The 8242-nt window shown below is 41.8% G+C and overlaps 1 pseudogene; it reads left to right on the top strand.

Annotated features, from left to right (window-relative positions):
* The first annotated feature begins 6976 nt into the window (after positions 1 to 6976).
* Positions 6977 to 7905, top strand: LOC134934014 (olfactory receptor 5A2-like; annotated as a pseudogene).
* The last annotated feature ends 337 nt before the right edge of the window (positions 7906 to 8242 follow it).

Genomic DNA, 8242 nt, shown 5'->3' with positions numbered 1-8242 from the left:
AATTTTTTTTTACAAATTTTTAACCTAAACAGACCCTTTCCCACAGATAATCATGCACGGATCTCACTGATCCGTGCATGACTATCCAAACACGCTAGGAAAAAGCAGGTCTAATTTTTTGCTGCTTTTTTTTTTTACCAGTCACAAAAAAATACATCAGCAATTGGACATTAACGGACAAATAACAAAATACGAATTAATAGTATATTAACGTGTTGTATGAATAAACAGGCGTATTTTACCGATGGTCTATTCACTCATATTTCTGCCCTCTGCTGTGAAAACCATTACAAATAGCCCCAACACTGCCGAGATTTGTGCTTTGTAAATTCCCTTGTCACTTAAAAAAAAAATTCGGACAAATTTGGGACTTTAGTAAATAAACCCCAAGGTGTTGACGGGCTCCACTTCCCAGAACAGACTATTGTTGCCTCTGTTTTTGGGGAGTGCCAAGGCCAGGGTCTCCACTCTTGAAGCTGCAGAGACCACCTTGTGTGACCACTGTGCCAGCCCTTGCAAAGGCAACCTAGGCAAATTCCTAGGGTATTTGAAATGCATAGGGGCATTCTAAGCCTAAGGCCAGTGGAGGTTTAGGCACTTGAATGGTGGCTCTGGCTATCCCACCCCATGTAGCACCTCTGGCTCCTACCACTTGATCCTCCCATATCTCCACACCTGACCATGGTAAGCTCTGCCCACACCACCCAAAGCTGTTTTACTAGTGGATGTATTACCTGGTCACATGAAACTCCACTCCCTGACTACACTGAACTCTGCTCCCAGCCACCAGACGCTTTCTCACCGTGGATGAGCCCCCTTTTCACACAAAACTCCACCCCCTGGCTGCACTAAACCCTGCCCCCTGCCATCTGAAGCTGTGTCACAAGTGTAGGAGCCCCCGTCCTGGTCATGCAACACTCCTCCTGAAGCTTTACCTCTGGTCACACAAAACTCTGTGCTGAAGACTGCCCCTGTGTCTCCCTCATTCATTTTAGAGGTAGAACCACAATTGTATCAGCAGCATAGGGAGCTGAGTGGCTATGTTACACTGCTCTTCTGTTCGCCGGATGATGATCAGGAGTGCTGTTGCTAGGATGGGCTCACACTGCCACAGTCTATCACTGGGTTACTGCACATTGCTCCCATTCTCAGTAAATGCCAGGCCTGGACATGGTATGGGGGAGGGGGGAATTGCAGTCTGCTGAAAATGCTTGTAGCTTTATTACAGCAGACATCAAGGGGAATTCTCGATGTGATTATTGTAGTATGGCTTGTACAGTGCATAATATGGGCATTCATGCCAAGGGGCGTGCATGCCAATCCTACGACTAGCTCAGCTTGACTGGAGAGTGGTGGTTTTGACTGACATATTTATTGTTATGATCTGTGCTGCGATTGCCAGCCACAGTCTACAATTTAAGCCCAGCCCCTTTAGAAATGCAAGAATCACAATGTACAGGGATGGGGAGTAATGCTGTGATGCACCCAGTACCTGCCCCAACAAGTGACTCTTGACTGCTCTACTGCTGCTGCTGCTGAGGTCATGCAAGTGTGTGTGGTCCAATGCACACCTGAAGTTCAGGTGCATGTAGTGGAGACTAGGACACAAGAGAGGGACCCAACTGGAGTGGACCAGTGGGAGAAGTCACACAGATAAATTGGTAAGATCGCCTTTGTAGGGGGTGCCAGGTGCAAAAGAGAATTTACTGTGTGCCGATATTGCACACATGTATATACCACACCACACACATACACAATGCACACATATACATAGCACAATACACAGATATTGCACACATACATACAGTACATACATGCATACACACATAATATACATACATACATACATACATACATAAACATACTATTGTATGGCATTATGTGTATAAGGTCCGCTAGTGTGTGAAGTAACATGTATAAAGGACACTTTTGTGTGGTATAATGTGAATAAGGAACAAGACAGTGTGGTGTAATGTGAATAACGAACACTACTGTGTGATGTAATGTGAATAAGGGGCACTACTGTGTGGGTAATTGTATTTGGTGGTACTATTGTGTGGACATGCCCCTAACCAGCAAGACGACACTGTATTTAGGGGGTACACACTTTCCCTATTAAAAATCTGCTGAGTGAGGGTGCCAGTGCTTTTGCTCGCATAGTATCAACATATCTAAGTTATGGCTCTGTAGATGAGGATTACTATTAGTGAGGGATGATGGGTGCTGCTAGCTGTTGCCATGATCTGTGCTGCTGGGTCATGGTTGCTATTCTGGGAGAGGGGTGCTGGTTCAGAGGCAGAACTAGTGGTGGTACTAGGGGGCAACAGCACATATCTTGACAAGAGGATAAAATTGGTTAGGGCTGGCTCTTTGTGATCTCATAGCTCATGCAGCTTGCCAATGGTATCACAGGTCATCCTAGGATGCAGCATGGATTACTAATGTATGCAGTAGGTATCTACTTATACCAGGCACCTCCTGATGCATTACCATATCAAAACATTGCTGCTGCTTCCAAAGAAGAAGAGCAATTCTCACTCCAACCATATCTGAATTAGGACCATGGTATTTATCCTTGCCTAGATTGTCACACAGGCCCCTTTATTTTCTTGGATTTCTATAGCCAAGTACATTCATGTTAATACAACGTTTTATGGTGTGTGGTAGAGGGCAGGGCCATAACTAGGAGTGTATGACTGATGTGCCTCACAGAGTGCAGTGATCTGTGTAATGCACCACTGCTGTCCTACAGCTCTTGATTCTGGCTTACAGAATGCCTGGAACAGCACCCTGCAGGATTTCACTGTAGCATCCTTTTGATACTTTAGGCAGGATTCCTGCAAAATATAAAGCCTTCTGGAGCATCTAAAAGTCTCTCTGGTCACTTCTGCAGTTCCCAGGGCTGATGGCCCTGCTTATATATGCGTGACATCCTGATGTAATGTACAAAGTGGGCAGGACCTGCACTGGGCTCTCAGAGCCATAGTTACAGTGCAGGTTGAGGGGTCTTTTGAATAGGATCAGGCTTGTGATGAATGTTGGTAGTAGATCAGCATGTCATGTCAACTTTGCCATATTAGTAGGAAGAGTAGCCATACAAAACTTTACAATCTTCCCATAAACATTTTTGTTGTTGTCTCCAAGCTGTTTAGAGAAAAGAAACAATACATTTAGAAAGTAACTAAGTAAATACAACTAAAAGTTAATCCTGCAGGTCACCAAGCTGGTAACAAAAAGAAATACACTTAATAAACACAAAGGCTTATGAGTGGTCCAATATCTATTGATTGATCCATAAAACAATCATGACACATCACCATTAAGAAGGTGGTAATAGAAACAGTGACCTACATCTCAGTTTCTCCTGCTCAACAGTCATCGCACTTTCACCCTGCATGAGAGTCCATCTGCATTATCTTATTCAGAACCCTTTTCTATTTTGGATAGTAATGGTTATATCCATCATCTCCTAAAATACCCTCTACAGTCAACTAAGAGGATTTTGGTCTGTAATATCAGTGAAATCTCACCAATATAGGTATGATATCAATTTTTCAGGGAGCATACTATGGCTAACTACTCTTTTTCCACTACAGTGAATGACACCTCTCTGGGGAGTAATTTGTTAGGAAAATTATGGGGTATTCTTCATCTAGTTCAGATACCTGATGAAACACAGCTCTCAACCCATAGCTGGAGACATCTGTCTGCACTGTAAACCATTTACTGAAATCAAGGGCCAGCAGTACATGGTAGAATTCAAAGCAATGACTGCTATTTTACAGTAATCGGTCCAAATCAACAACTAGGGGGCCACGTCTTTCTTTATTAGTCCTTCAGGGGATTAGCTAGTGTGCTGTAGTGGGGTACAAACTTTTGGTAGTAAGCAGCAGTCCGCAAGAAATACATTATTTGTTTAATTAGTCTTAGGAATAGGCCACAACTTACACATGCTAATTTGCAATTTCTCAGGTTTGATAGTTAGGTCCACCTCAGTGATTTTGTTCTGGCACCCTAATCATTTAGATCAGGTGTGTTTTCCCTTGCTTAGAGGTAAAACTGGGTTCAAAGGGCATTAATATTATACCTGTCATGGCTCTAATAGGAAATTCCAGAATAGGATCATGCTGCTTTACTGTCTGGGTGCTGTAGGGTCTTCTCCATGGCACAATGGGAGCTCATCAGCAGCTAATTCCTGTGGTTAATATTGTTCCCCATGGGTCCTCCATCCTCTGGGTCTTCAGCTGTGGCAGGATGCTATCTTCATCCACACAAGCCTCTGCTTGTTACGAGTGGAGTTGGACCTAACATATCATGTGCTAAGACTCTTGCTGGCCCAGAGTATGGGTGCAGCCATGTTCAGTTGCATCAGCTGACTGTAAAACTACCAATAGGAATATAGTTCCTGGTCTTTTTGTAACCACAGCCAATCAGCAGCAGTGAGCTCCTATAAAAGGACTCTGCAGGCAGCTGGTCAATTGAGAGTGCAACAAAACTCAGCTCTCAACATGAGCTCTCTTTCTGCCCTCCACAGTACATCCACACTGTATTTTCTAAACCTGCTATGTGAATCAGTCTACTTACTAATATTGTTGCACCAGTTAAGACCTCACTGGTACCAGCCTGGAGTCCAGTTAGCCAAAGACCCACTAGTTACAGCCCTGGTAAACCAGCCTGGTTTCATACAAGAGACACAACCATACACAAAATTATTACAATTGCAGTTGCCTTTGCACTAATTGTAATTTATTAATTGGCAATAGACAAATATGTATTATGAGCACAAAGGGTTAGTAGAAGGGGGTCAGTTCTGGCCCATGGTCAATATTATCATTATTTTCATTATTGCCAATATTATTCTGATATAGGCCCTCATTCCGAGTTGTTCGCTCGTTATTTTTTTTCCGCTACGGAGCGATTAGTCGCAAACTGCGCATGCGCAATGTTTGCAGTGCGCCTGCACCAAGAAAATTTGCTCAAAAGTTTGGTATTTTACTCACGGCGTAACGAGGTTTTTTCATCGTTCTGCTGATCGTAATGTAATTGACAGGAAGTGGGTGTTTCTGGGCGGAAACTGATCGTTTTATGGGAGTGTGCGAAAAAACGCAGGCGTTTCAGGGAAAAACGTGGGAGTGTCTGGAGAAACGGTAGAGTGGCTGGGTGAACGCTGGGTGTGTTTGTGACATCAAACCAGGAACGAAAAGGACTGAACTGATCGCAGTGTAGGAGTAGTTGTCGAGCTACTCAGAAACTGCTAAGAAATTTCTATTCGCAATTCTGCTAATCTTTCGTTCGCAATTCTGCAAAGCTAAGATTCACTCCCAGTAGGCGGCGGCTTAGCGTGTGCAATACTGTTAAAAGCAGCTAACGAGCGAACAACTCGGAATGAGGGCCATAGTGTTCTCAGCTACTACAGAAGAAGACTCCTAGATATTTTTATTTTAAACTGGAGTTCATTTTCCAAAACATGCTACTGTAGATTTATTATTACTATTATTTTACAAATCACCAGAGATTGTCTAGCTTTATTTTTACATTGCCTAGACAAACAAATGAGGTACGTAGAGAATAAGCAGGCCCTTTGAGTATCTGCATTACATTTATAAATACAGTAGAATAGCAAACATTCATTCATTGTCTCCCCCTGCTGTGGGTCAGACAGTCTGTTGTCTTTACAAGTAAGTAGAAACAGTGACACTCCTACTAGTTTCATGACACTGAAATATTTATATTGAACTCCAATTACAGCAGGAATGGGTGATCTCACACCATATAATGGGGAGACAAATATTACAGGACAGAATGCACACCATCATATTGTTGCAGAGGCAAGTGCCATTTACTCTGTGTGTTCCTCTTTACACAAATTGTCCTTGATGCCCTACACCAGTGGTTTCCAAACATTTTTGAATTACGGCGCCCTAGAATATCAGAATTTTTTTCATGGCACCCCTAGGCCAAAAATTTCTTATTGAGAAATTTAGAATTAAATATTACATTAAGTAGATTGCGTTTATATGTCATCCTTAGGGTCAGTTGTGTGGTGAGGGACAAGATTTGCTTCTGTTTGGCCACATATTTTATGACTGGCAGCCACCAGCACTGGTTTTGCCTATTATATTGACCATGAATAATTTGAATTGGTCCTGGACCACCAACCCAGGGCACCCCTGGAAGTGTCCCGAGGCACCCCAGGGAGCCACGGCACACGGTTTGGGAACCTCTGCACTACACACTACAGTGGAGTGTATACACCTACCAGTAAGTACAGTAGAAAAGAACACAGGTTGCTGAGCTAGTTGATATATATTTCCAACACTTTCATTTATTAAACCCCAAGGTATATTATTTAAAAAAAAAATAACATGTACAAAAGAGTCAATTATTTATCATGGCGTTGTGTTGAAGTTGTAAATATTGTTATCTTTTTCATTTTCCTTGACGGTTAAATACTGTAACTGAAATTAATCAGGGATTGACTTGAAATTGTGTAATGAATGCTTTCTATTCCTATAGCATTAATTAAGAATTAATTGTTTGCTTTTTCATTAGTATTTAACAAACACTAGCTACTACTTTTTTCAAAATGACCTGATATAAAACGATACCATCCCTAGTTCAGTTGTAAGAATTGACAGTTAAAATATGTGTACATAAATCTGTCCACAGTTTCTATGTCCTAACCCAGAGGTTCTCAAACTCGGTCCTCGGGGGCACACACAGTGCATGTTTTGCAGGTAACCCAGCAGGTGCACAGGTGTATTAATTACTCACTGACACATTTTAAAAGGTCCACAGGTGGAGCTAATTATTTCACTTGCGATTCTGTGAGGAGACCTGCAAAACATGCACTGTGTGTGCCCCCGAGGACCGAGTTTGAGAACCTCTGTCCTAACCTATGACTGTTTTATCTCAATAAAGAATTCACAACGTTATAAGAGCTACTGAACTTGTCTGATCTTTTTATAGCTTCCAGATGAGGAATATGACGGTGATCACAGAAATATTGCTGTTAGGAATTCCAAGTCTCCAGCAACATAAGGTTTTATCTTTCTCTCTGTTCCTTGTGATTTACTTTGTAACAATATGTGGGAACCTCCTGATCATCTCATTGGTGGTGCACAGCAAGAATCTCCATTCTCCCATGTACTTCTTTCTAACCCAGCTTTCTGTGTGTGACATTTTGGTGGCCACGGAAATTGTACCCAATATGCTTTATGTTGTTCTCAGAGATGGAGGCCTCATTTCTCTTTTAGGCTGTATCACTCAATATTTAATCTTTTGTATCTCCGGAAGCTTAGAGTGTCTTCTACTGACAGTAATGTCCTATGACCGTTATTTGGCCATATGTAACCCACTGCGTTACAGTGCTATAATGAACCACATGTTTTGCTTTAAATTAGTTCTCATGTGCTGGGTATTAATTTTTTTTTGCTACTATCTCAAGCTATACCATTATTTAAGTTATGGTTTTGTGGACCACATGTTATTGACCATTTTTTCTGTGATTTTATGCCTTTGCTTGAACTTTCCTGCTCAGATACTTATGCATTTGAAATGGAAACTATGTTGCTTTCCATCCCATTAATTATCTTACCATTCCTAATCATTATTTTTTCCTATGTCTTTATCATTTCTGCCATCCTAAGAATGCCATCCATTACTGGCAGACGTAAGGCCTTCTCTACCTGCAGCTCCCACCTGGCTGTTGTCTGTATATATTATGGAGCCCTGACAAGTATTTATTCAGTTCCCAAGAAAGCAAATTCACAAAGTTTAAGAAAACTCCTGTCTCTGCTGTATACTGTGGTAACACCAATGATTAACCCTTTCATATATAGCTTCAGAAATAAAGATATCCATCAAGCAATTGATAAATTCATCAAGAATATTTCAGTGAGTTAAACTAGATGATCATCATCTTGAGATCTAAACATTTTAAACCAACTGTCAGCTTCTTTTGAATTTTTAAATACTGACAAGTTTGGAGAGAGATTATGGAAAATTACTGTTTTCAGATGAACAAGAAATCACAGAACACGAGGCTGGTGTTTCCTGCAGCATTACTGACAATAGGGTTACAGATCACACCATGGGGGTAATTCAGATCTGATCACTGCTGTACATTTTGGCGTGTCACACAACAGCAACAGGCATCGGTGCCTAGCGACGGGATGGATCAAAAAATCCGAACGCACGGGCGCACAAACGCACGGGTGAAAAATCCGAACACACGGGATGA

This window comes from Pseudophryne corroboree, chromosome 6, assembly GCF_028390025.1.
Source record: "Pseudophryne corroboree isolate aPseCor3 chromosome 6, aPseCor3.hap2, whole genome shotgun sequence".
NCBI lineage: Eukaryota > Metazoa > Chordata > Amphibia > Anura > Myobatrachidae > Pseudophryne > Pseudophryne corroboree.
The sequence above is the reverse complement of the archived record's forward strand: the minus strand, read 5'-3'. Positions and strand labels throughout refer to the sequence as shown.